This window comes from Azolla caroliniana, unplaced genomic scaffold, assembly GCF_043228905.1.
Source record: "Azolla caroliniana isolate FFs.n. ecotype wild unplaced genomic scaffold, voAzoCaro1.0.p SCAF_14, whole genome shotgun sequence".
Taxonomy (NCBI): domain Eukaryota; kingdom Viridiplantae; phylum Streptophyta; class Polypodiopsida; order Salviniales; family Salviniaceae; genus Azolla; species Azolla caroliniana.
In genome coordinates this window covers 2457599-2472823 of record NW_028230449.1, presented here as the reverse complement: position 1 = coordinate 2472823, position 15225 = coordinate 2457599, and the positions used below count along the sequence as shown (strand labels likewise).

Sequence of the window (15225 nt, the reverse complement as noted above, 5' to 3'; positions counted from 1 at the left end):
TCCATTTATGTGGAGCATTCCAGAATTATTGTGTATTTTAAAAATATTATACTCCGGTTGGGTTAAAATAACAATATGTTAGTAATATATAAATGTAGTCTCAGATTGAATCTCAAAGGAATGTGCAACATGATTTGATTAAAACTTTACTCACAAGATAGAGTTTATTCCTAGATAGATAAGTGTTGGACATATAAAGCGCTATGTAGCTAGAGGAAGAGCATGAATTCTCAATCTCTTCTTTCAAAATCCAATGCCTTCAATTCATAGGTTGAAATTACTAAGTTCTAAAATCTTCATCATTATAGCTCATTACTTTTTATAGGCAGTTGAGGTTTTCTGCACATTCGAACTCAAGCTCTTGGAGTCAAATTCCAATCTATAGGACTTCATTTCAAACTCAACCTCTTGGATTCAAAGTCGAGGTCCTATTGTGATTCGAACTCAAGCTCTTGGATTCAAAGTCCAATGTCCTAACCACTAGAATACACAAACTCCATAAATGTTGACCATTCTAGTACTATTGTGTGTTTTGTACATATCATAGTCCGATTGGCTTAAAATAACAATATGTTAGTGATATATAAATGTAACCTCCAATGGCATCTCAAAAGTGATGTGTGACGTGAAATAATTAAAAGCTTACTAACAAGACGAAGTTTATTCCAAGTAAGGTAAGTGTTGGATGGATGACGCGCTATGTCGCCGTAGGAAGACAATAATTTCTGAAATTCTTGTTTCAAAATCCAATGCATTCAAGTTCATATGTTTAAAGTATTGAGTTCTAAAATTTTCATGATTAAAGCTCATTACTTTTGATATGTAGTCGAGGTTTAGGTACATTTGAACTCAAGCACTTGGAGTCAATTTGCAATGTATAAAAGTTCCTTTCTCATGATATGCATTCGAGGTCCTATTTAGATTCAAACTCATCCTTTTTTATATATAAATGTAGTCTCAAAGGGAATCTCAAATGGATGTGCAACATGATTTGATTAAAACTATACTCACAACACGAAATTTATTCCAAATTAGGCAAGTGTTGGCCAAATAATGTGCTATATAGCCAATAGAAGACCACGAATTGTCAAACTCTTCTCTCAAAATCCAATTCATTTAATTTAGGTTTAATGTACCAAGTTAAAAGCTTCGTCATCAAGTTCTGATTACTTTTTATATGGAGTCCTTGTTTTATGTAAATTCAAACTCAAACTCTTGGAGTCAAACTCTAATGTATAGGACTTCATTTCTCATGATGTGGATTCGAGGTCCTATTGAGATTCGAACTCAAGCTCTTGGATTCAAAGTCCAATGTCCTAACCACTAGACTAAACAACCTCCATAAATGTTGATCATTCCAACAATATTGTGTGTTTTGTACATATCATAGTCCGATTGGTTTAAAATAACAATATGTTAGTGATATATAAATGTAACCTCCAAAGGCATCTTAAAAGTGATGTGTAAGATTATTTAATTAAAAGTTTCGTCACAAGACGAAGTTTATTTCAAGTAAGGTAAGTGTTGACTGGATAAAGTGTTATGTTGTCGAGGAAAGACAACAAATTCTGAAACTCTTCTTTCAAAATCCAATTCATTCAAGTTCATAGGTTCAAAGTACCGAGTTCTAAAATTTTAATTATTAAACCACATTACTTTTGATATGCAGTTGAGGTTTCTGTACATTTGAGCTCAAGCTCTTGGAGTCAATTTCCAATGTATAGAATGTCTAATTTCTCATGATATGCATTCGAGGTCCTCTTCAGATTCAAACTAAAGCTCTAGGATTCAAAGTCCAATGTCCTAACCACTAGACTATAGAACCTCCATAAACGTTAACCATGCCAACATTATTATGTGTCTTGCATATATCAAAATACGATTGGCTTAAAACAACAATATGTTATTGATATATAAATGCAGTCTCAAAGGGAATCTCAAATGGATGTGCAACATGATTTGATTAAAACTATGCTCACAACACGAAATTTATTCAAAATTAGGCAAGTGTTGGTCGCAGAATGTGCTATATAGCAACCGAAGGACCACGAATTGTCAAACTCTTCTCTCAAAATCCAATTCATTCAATTTAGGTTGAATGTACCAAGTTCTAAAGGCTTCGTCATCAAGTTCTGATTACTTTTGATATGCAATCGTTGTTATATGTAAATTCAAACTAAAAATCTTGGAGTGAAATTCTAATGTATAGGACTTCATTTCTCATGATGTGGATTCGAGGTCCCATTGAGATTCGAACTCAAGCTCTTGGAATATCATACTCCGCTTGGGTTTTAAACAATATGTTATTGATATATAAATGCAGTCTCAAAGGGAATCTCAAATGGATGTGCAACATGATTTGATTAAAACTATACTCACAACATGAAATTTATTCCAAATTAGGCAAGTGTTGGCCGGATAATGTGCTATATAGCCAATGAAAGACCACGAATTGTCAAACTCTTCTCTCAAAATCCAATTCATTCAATTTAGGTCATATTGAGATTTGAACTCAAGCTCTTAGATTCAAAGTCCAATGTCCTAACCACTAGACTACAGAACCTCCATAAATGTTTACCATGCCAACATTATTGAGTCTCTTGTATATATCATAATACGATTGGCTTAAAACAACAATATGTTAGTGATAAATAAATGTTGTCTCAAAGGGAATTTCAAATGGATGTGCAACATGATTTGATTAAAACTTTAGTCACAAGGTTAAGTTTATTCCTAGGATTGTAAGTGTTGGACATACAACGCGATATGTAGTTGGAGGAAGAGCATGAATTCTTAATCTCTTCTTTCAAAATCCAAGCTTTTGGTGTCAAATTGCAATCTATAGGGCTTCATTTCTCATGATATGCATTCGAGGTCCTATTAAGATTTGAACTCAAGCTCTTGTATTCAAAGTCCAATGTCCTAACCACTAGACTACAAAACCTCCATAAATGTTGACCATTCCAGCACTATTGTGTGTCTTGTACATATCATAGTCCGGTTGGTTTAAAATAACAATATGTTAGTGATATATAAATGTAACCTCCAATGGCATCTCAAAAGTGATGTGTAACGTTATCTAATTAAAAGTTTAGTCACAAGACGAAGTTTATTTTAAGTAAGGTAAGTGTTGAACGGATAAAGTGCTATGTCGTCGGGGAAAGACAACAAATTCTAAAACTCTTCTTTCAAAATCCAATGCATTCAAGTTCATAGGTTAAAAGTACCGAGTTTTAAAATTTTCATTATTAAACCTCGTTACTTTTAATATGCAGTCAAGGTTTATGTACATTTGAGCCCAAGCTCTTGGAGTCAAATTCCAATCTATAGGACTTCATTTCTCATGATATGCATTCGAGGTCCTATTGAGATTTGAACTCAACCTCTCGTATTCAAAGTCCAATGTCCTAACCACTAGACTATAGAACCTCCATAAACGTTGATCATTCCAACATTATTGTGTATCTTGTATATATCAAAATTCGATTGGCTTAAAACAACAGTATGTTAGTGATATATAAATGTAGTCTCAAAGGGAATCTCAAATGGATGTGCAACATGATTTGATTAAAACTATGCTCACAACACGAAATTTATTCAAAATTAGGCAAGTGTTGGTCGCAGAATGTGCTATATAGCAACCGAAGGACCACGAATTGTCAAACTCTTCTCTCAAAATCCAATTCATTCAATTTAGGTTGAATGTACCAAGTTCTAAAGGCTTCGTCATCAAGTTCTGATTACTTTTGATATGCAATCGTTGTTATATGTAAATTCAAACTAAAAATCTTGGAGTGAAATTCTAATGTATAGGACTTCATTTCTCATGATGTGGATTCGAGGTCCCATTGAGATTCGAACTCAAGCTCTTGGATTCAAAGTCCAATGTCCTAACCACTAGACTATAGAACCTCCATAAACGTTGATGATTCCAGGATTATTGTGTGTTTTGTACATATCATAGTTCGGTTGGGTTAAAATAACAATATGTTAGTGAACCAATTCATTCAATTTAGGTTGAGAGTACCAAGTTCTAAAGGCTTTGTCATCAAGTTCTGATTACTTTTAAAACTACTAAGATCTAAACTCTTCATCACTAAAACTGATTACTTTTGATTGGCAGTGAGGTTGTATGCACATTCGAACTCAAGCTTTTGGAGTCAAATTCGAATCTATAGGACTTCATTTCTCATGATATGCATTCGAGCTCCTATTGACATTCGAACTCAACCTCTAGGATTCAAAGTCCAATGTCCTAACCACTAGACTATAGAACCTCCATAAAGGTTCATCATTCCAGCATTATTGTGTGTCTTGTATATATCAAAATACGATTGGCTTAAAACAACAATATGTTAGTGATATATAAATATAGTCTCAAATGGATGTGCAACATGATTAAAACTATGCTCACAACACGAAATTTGTTCAAAATTACGCAAGTGTTGGCCGCATAATGTGCTATATAGCGAGCGAAAGACCACGAATTCTCAAACTCTTCTCTAAAAATCCAATTCATTCAATTTAGGTTGAATGTACCAAGTTCTAAAGGCTTCGTCATCAAGTTGTGATTACTTTTGATATGCAGTCGTTGTTTTATGTAAATTCAAAGTCAAACTCTTGGAGTGAAATTCTAATGTATAGGACTTCATTTCTCATGATATTGATTAAAGGTACTATTGAGATTCGAACTCAAGCTCTTGGATTCAAAGTCCAATGTCCTAACCACTAGACTCTAGAACCTCCATAATTGTTGATCATCCAGCATTATTGTGTGTTTTGCACATATCACAATTCGATTGGGTTAAATAACAATATGTTAGTGATATATAAATGTCGTCGCGGATGGAATTTCAAAGGGATATGCAACATGATTTGATTAAAACTTTACTCACAAGATTAAGTTTAGTCCTAGGTATGTAAGTGTTGGACATAGAACGCGGTATGTAGTTGGAGGAAGAGCATGAATTCTCAATCTCTTCTTTCAAAATCCAATGCCTTCATGTTCTTAGGTTAAAAGTACTAGGTTCTAATATCTTCATCATTAAAACTCTTTACTTTTGATATGCAGTCGAGGTTTTATGCTTTATGCACATTAGCACTCAAGCTCTTGGAGTTAATTTCCAATGTATAGAATTTCATTTCTCATGACATCCATTCGCGGTCCTATTGAGATTCGTTCTCTTGAGCTCTTGGATTCAAAGTCCAATGTCCTAACCACTAGAGTATAGAATGTTCATAAACGTTGACCATTCCAGCATTTGTTTGTGTCTTGTATATATCAAAGTCTGATTGCCTTAAAATAACAATATGTAATGTGCTATATAGCTAGTGAAAGACCACGAATTGTCAAACTCTTGTCTCAAAATCCAATTCATTCAACTTCTTAGGTTGAATGTAGAAAGTTCTAAAGGATTCATCATTAAGGCTGATTACTTTTGTTATGTAGTCGTTGTTTTATGTAAATTCAAACTCAAAATCTTGGAGTCCATTTCTAATGTATAGCATTTCATTTCTCATGATATGGATTCGAGGTTCTATTGAGATTCGAACTCAAGCTCTTGGATTCAAAGTCCAATGTCCTAACCACTAGACTATAGAACCTCCATAAACGTTAACCATGGCAACATTATTGTTTGTTTTGTACATATCATACTCCGCTTGGGTTTTAAACAATATGTTAGTGATATATAAATGTAGTTGCCGATGGAATCTCAAAGGGATGTGCAACATGATTTGATTAAAACTTTACTCACAAGATTAAGTTTATTCCTAGTTAGATAAGTGTTGGACATATAAAGCGCTATATAGATGGAGGAAGAGCATGAATTCTACATTTCTTCTTTCAAAATCCAATGCGAGATGGAGGAAGAGCATGAATTCTACATTTCTTCTTTCAAAATCCAATGCATTCACGTTCATAGGTTGAAAGTACTAAGTTCTAATATCTTCATCATTATAGCTCATTACTTTTTATAGGCAGTTGAGGTTTTCTGCACATTCGAACTCAAGCTCTTGGAGTCAAATTCCAATCTATAGGACTTCATTTCAAACTCAACCTCTTGGATTCAAAGTCCAATGTCCTAACCACTAGACTACAGAACCTCCAGAAACATTGACCATTCCAACATTATTGTGTGTTTTGTACATATCATAGTCCGGTTGGGCTAAAATAACAATATGTTAGTGAACCAATTCATTCAATTTAGGTTGAATGTACCAAGTTCTAAAGGCTTCGTCATCAAGTTGTGATTACTTTTGATATGCAGTCGTTGTTTAATGTAAATTTAAACTCAAACTCTTGGAGTCAAATTCGAATGTATAGGACTTCATTTCTCATGATATGGATTCAAGGTCCTATTGAGATTCGAACTCAAGCTCTTGAATTCAAAGTCCAATGTCCTAACCACTAGACTATAGAACCTCCATAATCGTTGACCATTCTAGCATTATTGTGTGTTTTGTACATATCATAATCCGGTTGGTTTAAAATAACAATATGTTAGTGATATATAAATGTCGTCGTGGATGGAATTTCAAAGGGATATGCAACATGATTTGATTAAAACTTTACCTACAAGATTAAGTTTATTTCTAGGTATGTAAGTGTTGGACATAGAACGCGGTATGTAGTTGGAGGAAGAGCATGAATTCTCAATCTCTTCTTTCAAAATCCAATGCCTTCACATTCATAGGTTAAAAGTACTAAGTTCTAATATTTTCATCATTAAAACTCTTTACTTTTGATATGCAGTCGAGGTTTTATGCACATTAGAACTCAAGCTCTTGTAGTCAATTTCCAATGTATAGAATTTCATTTCTCATGACATCCATTCACGGTCCTATTGAGATTCGTTCTCTTGAACTCTTGGATTCAAAGTCCAACGTCCTAACCACTAGACTATAGAATGTTCATAAACGTTGACCATTCCAGCATTAGTGTGTGTCTTGTATATATCAAAGTCTGATTGGCTTAAAATAAGAGTATGTAATGTGCTATATAGCTAGCGAAACACCACGAATTGTCAAACTCTTGTCTCAAAATCCAATTCATTCAACTTCTTAGTTTGAATGTAGAAAGTTCTAAAGGTTGATTACTTTTGATATGTAGTCGTTGTTTTATGTAAATTCAAACTCAAACTCTTGGAGTCAATTTCTAATGTATAGCACTTCATTTCTCATGATATGGATTCAAGGTTCTATTGAGATTCGAACTCAAGCTCTTGGATTCAAAGTCCAATGTCCTAACCACTAGACTATAGAACCTCTATAAACGTTGACCATGCCAACATTATTGTTTGTTTTGTACATATCATAGTCCACGTGGGTTTAAAACAATATGTTAGTAATATATAAATGTAGTTGCAGATGGAATCTCAAAGGGATGTGCAACATGATTTGATTAAAATTTACTCACAAGATAGAGTTTATTCCTAGTTAGATAAGTGTTGGACATTTAAAGCGCTCTGTAGCTAGAGGAAGAGCATGAATTCTCAATCTCTTTTTTCAAAATCCAATGGGTTCACGTTCATAGGTTGAAAGTACTAAGTTCTAATATCTTCATCATTAAAGCTCATTACTTTTTATAGGCAATCGAGGTTTTATGCACATTCGAACTCAAGCTCTTGGAGTCAAATTCCAATGTATAGGACTTCATTTCTCATGATATGCATTCGAGGTCCCATTGAGATTCGAACTCAAGCTCTTGGATTCAAAGTCCAATGTCCTAACCACTAGACTACAGAACCTCCATAAATGTTGACCATTCTAGCACTATTGTGTGTTTTGTAAATATCATAGTCCGGTTGGCTTAAAATAACAATATGTTTGTGATATATAAATGTAATCTCCAATGGAATCTCAAAAGTGATGTGTGACGTGATTTAATTAAAAATTTACTCACAAGATGAAGTTTATTACTTCCAAGTAAGGTAAGTGTTGGATGGTGTAATGGTAATGGGGGGACACTCCAACCGCTAGGTTGAAGGTTCGAGTCTCCCCGCACCAACATACATGTGTTACCTAAAAAGGGTGATTTGTGCCCGTAAGTGATGACGACAAAGATAGTGGCGAGGACACAAAATGGTGACAATGAAGGGCGGTTTGTGCCCGTAAGTGACGAGGATGAAGATGGTGACAGTGACAACAATGACGGTTTCGACGGTAAAGAAGGTATAATGTAGCCTATCTACAAGTTGCATGATGGAACGTGGTGCAAGGACTTCATTTCTCATGATATGCATTCGAGGTCCTATTGAGATTCGAACTCAAGCTCTTGGATTCAAAGTCCAATGTCCTAACCACTAGACTACAGAACCTCCATAAATGTTGACCATTCTAACACTATTGTGTGTTTTGTAAATATCATAGTCGGGTTGGCTTAAAATAACAATATGTTTGTGATATATAAATGTAATATCCAATGGAATCTCAAAATTGATGTGTGATGTGATTTAATTAAAAGTTTACTCACAAGACGAAGTTTATTCCAAGTAAGGTAAGTGTTGGATGGTGTAATGGTAATGGGGGGACACTCCAACCGCTAGGTTGAAGGTTCGAGTCTCCCCGCACCAACATACATGTGGTACCTAAAAAGGGCGGTTTGTACCCGTAAGTGATGACGACAAAGATAGTGGCGAGGACGCAAAATGGTGACATTGAAGGGCGGTTTGTGCCCGTAAGTGATGACGACGAAGATGGTGACGGTGGCAACAATGACGGTTTCGACGATGACGAAGGTAAAATGTAGCCTATCTACAAGTTGCATGATGGAGCGTGTTGCGAGTCTTATCATATCCTAGAGGTCATCCTGTGCATGTATCTCACTCGTACCATTCGGTACACCCCGATGGACTATGAACTGCTAATAAAACATGACTTCGAGTGAGGTATAGCCTTTGGGCAAGCCAAAGATAAAAAAATACTAAAGTAGTATAAAAAAAAAGAAAAAAAAAGGTAAGTGTTGGATGAATAAAGCGCTATGTCGTCGGAGAAAGACAATAAATTTTGAAACTCTTCTTTTAAAATCCGATGCATTCAACATCATAGGTTGAAAGTACCGAGTTCTAAACTTTTCATCATTACAGCTCATTACTTCTGATATGTAGTCGAGGTTTATGTCCATTTGAGCTCAAGCTCTTGAAGTCAATTTCCAATATATAGAATTTCTAATTTCTAATTTCTCACTATATCCATTCGAGGCCCTATTGAGATTCGAAATAAAGCTCTTCGATTCAATGTCCAATGTCCTAACCACTAGACTATAGAACCTCCATAAACGTTGACCATTCCATCATTATTGTGTGTTTTGTACATATGATAGTCCAGTTGGATTAAAATAACAATATGTTAGTCATATATAAATGTAATCTCCAATGGAATCTCAAAAGTGATGTGTGACGTGATTTAATAAAAAGTTTATTCACAAGACAAAGTTTGTTCCAAGGTAAGTGTTCGATGGATAAAGCACTATGTCGTCGGAAAAAGACCATAAACTCTGAAACTCTTGTTTCAAAATCCAATGCATTCAACGTCATAGGTTGAAAGTACCGAGTTCTAAAATTTTCATCATTAAAGCTCATTACTTCTGATATGCAATCGAGGTTTATGTACATTAGAAATCAAGCTCTTGGAGTCAATTTTCAATGTATAGAACTTCATTTCTCATGATATCCATTCGAGGTCCTATTAAGATTCGAACTCAAGCTCTTGGATTCAAAGTCCAATGTCCTAACCACTAGAGTATAGAACCTCCATAATCGTAGACATTCAGCATTATTGTGTATTTTGTACATATCATAGTCTGGTTGGGTTAAAATAACAATATGTTAGTGATATATAAATGTAGTCTCAGATAGAATCTCAAAGGGATGTGCAACATGATTTCATTAAAACTTTACTCACAAGATTAAGTTTATTCCTAGGTATGTAAGTGTTGGACATATAACACGGTATGTAGTTGGAGGAAGAGCATGAATTCTCAATCTCTTCTTTCAAAATCCAATGCCTTCAAGTTCATAGGTTGAAACTACTAATATATAAAATCTTCAACACTAAAGCTCATTACTTTTGATATGCAGTTGAGGTTTTATGCACATTCGAACTCAAGCTTTTGGAGTCCAATTCCAATTTATTGGACTTCATTTCTCATGATATGCATTCGAAGGCCTATTGAGATTCGATCTCAAGCTCTTGGATTCAAAGTTCAATGTCCTCACCACTAGACAACACAACCTCCATAATTGTTAACCATTCCAGCACTATCGTGTATTTTGTACATATCATAGTCTGGTTGGGTTAAAATAACAATATGTTAGTGATATATAAATGTAATCTCCAATGGAATCTCAAAAGTGATGTGTGACGTGATTTAATTAAAAGTTTACTCACAAGACGAAATTTATTCCAAGTAAGGTAAGTGTTCGATGGATAAGCGCTATGTCATCGGAGAAAGACCATAAATTCTGATACTCTTCTTTCAAAATCTAATCCATTCAACGTCATCGGTTGAAAGTACCGAGTTCTAAAAGTTTCATCATTAAAGCTCATTACTTCTGATATGCAGTCGATGTTTATGTACAATTGAACTCTAAACTCTTGGAGTCAATTTTCAATGTATAGGACTTCATTTCTGATGATATCCATTCGAGGTGCTATTGAGATTCGAACTCAAGCTCTTGGATTCATATTCCAATGTCCTAACCCGTAGACTATAGAACCTCCATAAACGTTGACCATTCCAACATTATTTTGTGTTTTGTACATATCATAGTTCGGTTCTGTTAAAATAACAATATGTTAGTGATATATAAATGTAGTCGCGGATGGAATCTCAAAGGGATGTGCAACATGATTTGATTAAAACTTTACTCACAAGATTAAGTTTATTCCTAGTTAGATAAGTGTTGGACATTTAAAGCGCTCTATAGCTAGAGGAAGAACATGAATTCTAAATCTCTTCTTTCAAAATCCAATGTGCTCACGTTCATAGGTTGAAAGGACTAAGTTCTAATATCTTCATCATTAAAGCTCATTACTTTTTATAGGCAATCGAGGCTTTATGCACATTCGAACTCAAGCTCCTGGAGTCAAATTCCAATGTATAGGACTTCATTTCTCATGATATGCATTCGAGGTCCTATTGAGATTCGAACTCAAGCTCTTGGATTCAAAGTCCAATGTCCTAACCACTAGACTACAGAACCTCCATAAATGTTGACCATTCTAGCACTATTGTGTGTTTTGTAAATATCATAGTCCGGTTGGCTTAAAATAACAATATGTTAGTGATATATAAATGTAATCTCCAATGGAATCTCAAAAGTGATGTGTGACGTGATTTAATTAAAAGTTTACTCACAAGACGAAGTTTATTCCAAAGTAAGTGTTGGATGGATACAGCGCTATGTCGTCGGAGAAAGACAATAAATTATGAAACTCTTCTTTCAAAATTCAATGCATTCAACGTCATAGCTTGAAAGTACCGAGTTCTAAAATTTTCATCATTAAAGCTCATTACTTCTGATATGCAGTTGAGGTTTATGTACATTTGAACACAAGCTCTTGGAGTCAATTTTCAATGTATAGAACTTCATTTCGGATGATATCCATTTGAGGTCCTATTGAGATTCAAACTCAAGCTCTAGGATTCAAAGTCCAATGTCCTAACAACTAGACTATAGAACATCCATAAACGTTGATCATTCCAGCATTATTGTGTATTTTGTACATATCATAGTCCGGTTGGGTTAAAATAACAATATGTTAGTGGTATATAAATGTAGTCGCGGATGGAATCTGAAAGGGATGTGCAACATGATTTGATTATAACTTTACTCACAAGATTAAGTTTATTCCTAGTTAGATAAGTGTTGGACATATAAAGCGCTATGTAGCTAGAGGAAGAGCATGAATTCTCAATCTCTTCTTTCCAAAACCAATGCGTTCACGTTCATAGGTTGAAAGTATTAAGTTCTAATATCTTCATGATTAAAGCTCATTACTTTTTATAGGCAATCGAGGTTTTATGCACATTCGAACTCAAGCTCTTGGATTCAAATTCCAATGTATAGGACTTCATTTCTCATTATATGCATTTGAGGTCCTATCATCGAGATTCGAACTCAAGCTCTTGGATTCAAAGTCCAATGTCCTAACCACTAGACTGCAGAACCTCCATAAATGTTATTATGTTAGTGATATATAAATGTAGTCTCAAATGGAATCTCAAAGGGATGTGCAACATGACTTGATAAAAAGTTTAGTCGTAATGAATACCATAAATGTGCAACATAAATTGATATGTGCACCACAAATTATATACCGAATTCCTAGGTTCATTATGCATGATCCATTGCCACATCACGTGGGCTATCTCTGGTTGAGTAGTTTGGCTTATATTACTACCACTATTTCTAAACCTTATTGCGTCCACTACTCCATTGCCACCATTTGACACTGAGTTACCGGCACTATGCGATCCAAGTATCATCTGCCACTGTTCGATCCGACGGAGTTCACTCGTCCATTGCCACCATTATTTAGTCCAAGCATCAAGTGTCAAGTTCACTCCTCCATTGTCGCCACTCTACACTCAGTTGTCGTTACTGTGAAGGTCGTATATTGCTGCCACTTTTTTATCCGACGGAGTTAACTCTTTCTCCATTGTCGTCATTCTACTCTTAGTTGTCGTCAGTGTGCGTTCCAAGCATCATCTACCACTGTTCGATCTGACGGAGTTCACTCCTCCAATGCCATCATTCTACACTTAGTTGCCACTATTGTTCGGTCTTGGATTGCTGCCACTTTTCGATTTGATGGAGTTCACTCATCCATTGCCATCATTCTACACTCAATTGCCACTGATGTTTGGTTGTGTATTACTACCACTTTCCGATCCGAAGGAGTTCACTCCTTCTCCACTGCTCTCATTCTACTCTTAGTTGTCGTCACTATACGTTCAAAGCATCATCTACCATTGTTCGATGCAACGGAATTCACTCCTCCATTGCCATCATTCTACACTCAGTTACCACCATTGTTCGGTCCTAGATTGCCAAAACTGTTTGTAACATTTGTACTAGTAAATAATCTCCGTAATAGTTTCGTATCCATAAGCAGGTTAGAAGATGATCTTGTCTTAAAAAGGTCTAGTCTAATGATGTTACTTAATAGTGATGTTGACGATATTAACATCAATGTGTTATTTAAGGTAATTGGTGTTAGTAGAAAAAGTGTGTACAATACATTGAACCGGATAGTTTCCTCGGGTGAAGGAACTAGTCTACTAACGCTAACAACAAGATGTAAGCCAATGACACCCATAACATCAGAAATCAAGGATATAATCACAATATTTTGGACTAATGAGAGTAGGGTTTCACCCAATAAGAAGGATTTATGCAAGAAACGTGTTGGAAGGAGTCAATACAAGGAGCATCCCATTCATCTTCTTGATGTACCTCAGGTATTTACATTTATCTCAACATTTGCTTTGACTTTTGAGCTTACTTAGTTAACTTATTAGCTACCTCCGAATATGACCATACTAGAATAGCTAATTACCTACCTCAAAATATGACCATAGCAAACTAGCTACCAGTAATAGCTAATTAGCTACTAGAATAGCTAATTAGCTCCCTCAAAATATGACCATAGTTAACTAGTTACCAGTAATAGCTAATTAGCTACCTCAGAATATGACCATAGCTAACTAGGTACTAGTAATAGCTTAATAACAATTGCCAATTCGCTACCAGAATAGTTAATTAGCTACCTAAGAATATCGAACATAGCTATTTAGCTACCAGAATAGCTAATTAGCTACCAATCATAGCTATTTAGCTACCACAATAGCTAATTAGCTACCTATGACAATAGTTAATTACCTACTAGACTAGCTAATTAGCTACATATGACTATAGCTAATTAGCTACCAAAATATCTAATGCCCTACTAGAATAGCTAATTAGCTACCTAAGAATATGAGCATAGCTATTTAGCTACCAGAATTGCTAATAAATTGTGTATGACTAGCTAATTAACTACCATAATAGCTAACTAGCTATTCCTAATAGCTAATTTAGTTATTACCAGCTACTTAACTGCTAGGATAGCTAATTAGCTACCTAAGAATATGAGCATAGCTAATTAGCTACCAGAATAGCTAATTAGCTGTGTATGACTAGCTAATTAGCTACAAGAATAGCTAACTAGCTAATTAGCTACATACGACTATAGCTAATTAGCTACCAGATTAGCTAACTAGCTATCCCAATAGCTAATTTAGGTATTACCAACTAATTAGTTGCTAGGATAGCTAATTAGCTACCAGAATAGCTAATTAGTTGCATATGATTATAGCTAATTAGATACTAGAATAACTAACTAATTATTCCCAATAGCTAATTAGTTATTACCAACTAATTTAGCTATTACCCGCTATGTAACTGCCAGGATAGCTAATTAGCTACCAATCATAGCTATTTAGCTACCATAATAGCTTATTAGATGCCTATGACTATAGCCAATTAGCTACCAGAATAGCTAATTAGCTACCTAAAAATATGATCATAGTTATTTAGCTGCCAGAATACTTAATTAGTTGTGTATGACTAGTTAATTAGCTACCAGAATAGCTAACTAGCTAACTAGCTAATTAGTTGCATATAACCACAGCTAATTAGCTACCAGATTAGCTAACTAGCTATTTGCAATAACTAATTTAGCTATTACCAGCTAATTAGTTGCTAGGATAGCTAATTAGCTACCACAATAACTAATTAGGTACCAATGATAGCTATTTAGCTACCAAAATAGCTAATTAGTTGCCTATGATTATATCTAAATTAGCTATTGGGAATAACTAGTTAGCTAATCTAGTAGCTAATTAGTTATTACCAGCTAATTTAGCTATTACCAGCTATTTAACTGCGAGGATAGCTAATTAGTAACCAGAATAGCTAATTAGCTACCAATAATAGCTATTTAACTACCATAATAGCTAATTAGTTGCCTATGACTATAGCTAATTAGCTACCATAATAGCTAATTAGCTACTTAAAAATATGAACATAGTTATTTGGCTACTAGAATACCTAATTAGTTGTGTATGACTAGTTAATTTGCTACCAGAATAGCTAACTAGCTAATTAGCCGCATATGACTATAGCTAAATAGCTACCAGATTAGCTAACTAGTTATTCGCAATAGCTAATTTAGCTACCA

The 15225-nt window shown here is 34.8% G+C and overlaps 7 non-coding genes across 7 annotated transcripts; all 7 read right to left on the bottom strand.

The window, feature by feature from the left end:
• Positions 1-3840: 3840 nt before the first annotated feature.
• Positions 3841-3912, bottom strand: TRNAQ-UUG (transfer RNA glutamine (anticodon UUG)). The gene has a single exon. It is a non-coding gene; the product is annotated as a tRNA-Gln (tRNA).
• Positions 3913-5532: 1620 nt separating this feature from the next.
• TRNAQ-UUG (transfer RNA glutamine (anticodon UUG)) lies at positions 5533-5604 on the bottom strand. The gene has a single exon. It is a non-coding gene; the product is annotated as a tRNA-Gln (tRNA).
• Positions 5605-6352: 748 nt separating this feature from the next.
• TRNAQ-UUG (transfer RNA glutamine (anticodon UUG)) lies at positions 6353-6424 on the bottom strand. The gene has a single exon. It is a non-coding gene; the product is annotated as a tRNA-Gln (tRNA).
• A 770-nt stretch (positions 6425-7194) lies between these two features.
• On the bottom strand, positions 7195-7266 carry TRNAQ-UUG (transfer RNA glutamine (anticodon UUG)). Its single transcript has one exon. It is a non-coding gene; the product is annotated as a tRNA-Gln (tRNA).
• A 410-nt stretch (positions 7267-7676) lies between these two features.
• Positions 7677-7748, bottom strand: TRNAQ-UUG (transfer RNA glutamine (anticodon UUG)). Its single transcript has one exon. It is a non-coding gene; the product is annotated as a tRNA-Gln (tRNA).
• Positions 7749-8246: 498 nt separating this feature from the next.
• TRNAQ-UUG (transfer RNA glutamine (anticodon UUG)) lies at positions 8247-8318 on the bottom strand. The gene has a single exon. It is a non-coding gene; the product is annotated as a tRNA-Gln (tRNA).
• A 2814-nt stretch (positions 8319-11132) lies between these two features.
• TRNAQ-UUG (transfer RNA glutamine (anticodon UUG)) lies at positions 11133-11204 on the bottom strand. Its single transcript has one exon. It is a non-coding gene; the product is annotated as a tRNA-Gln (tRNA).
• Between the last annotated feature and the right edge of the window lie 4021 nt (positions 11205-15225).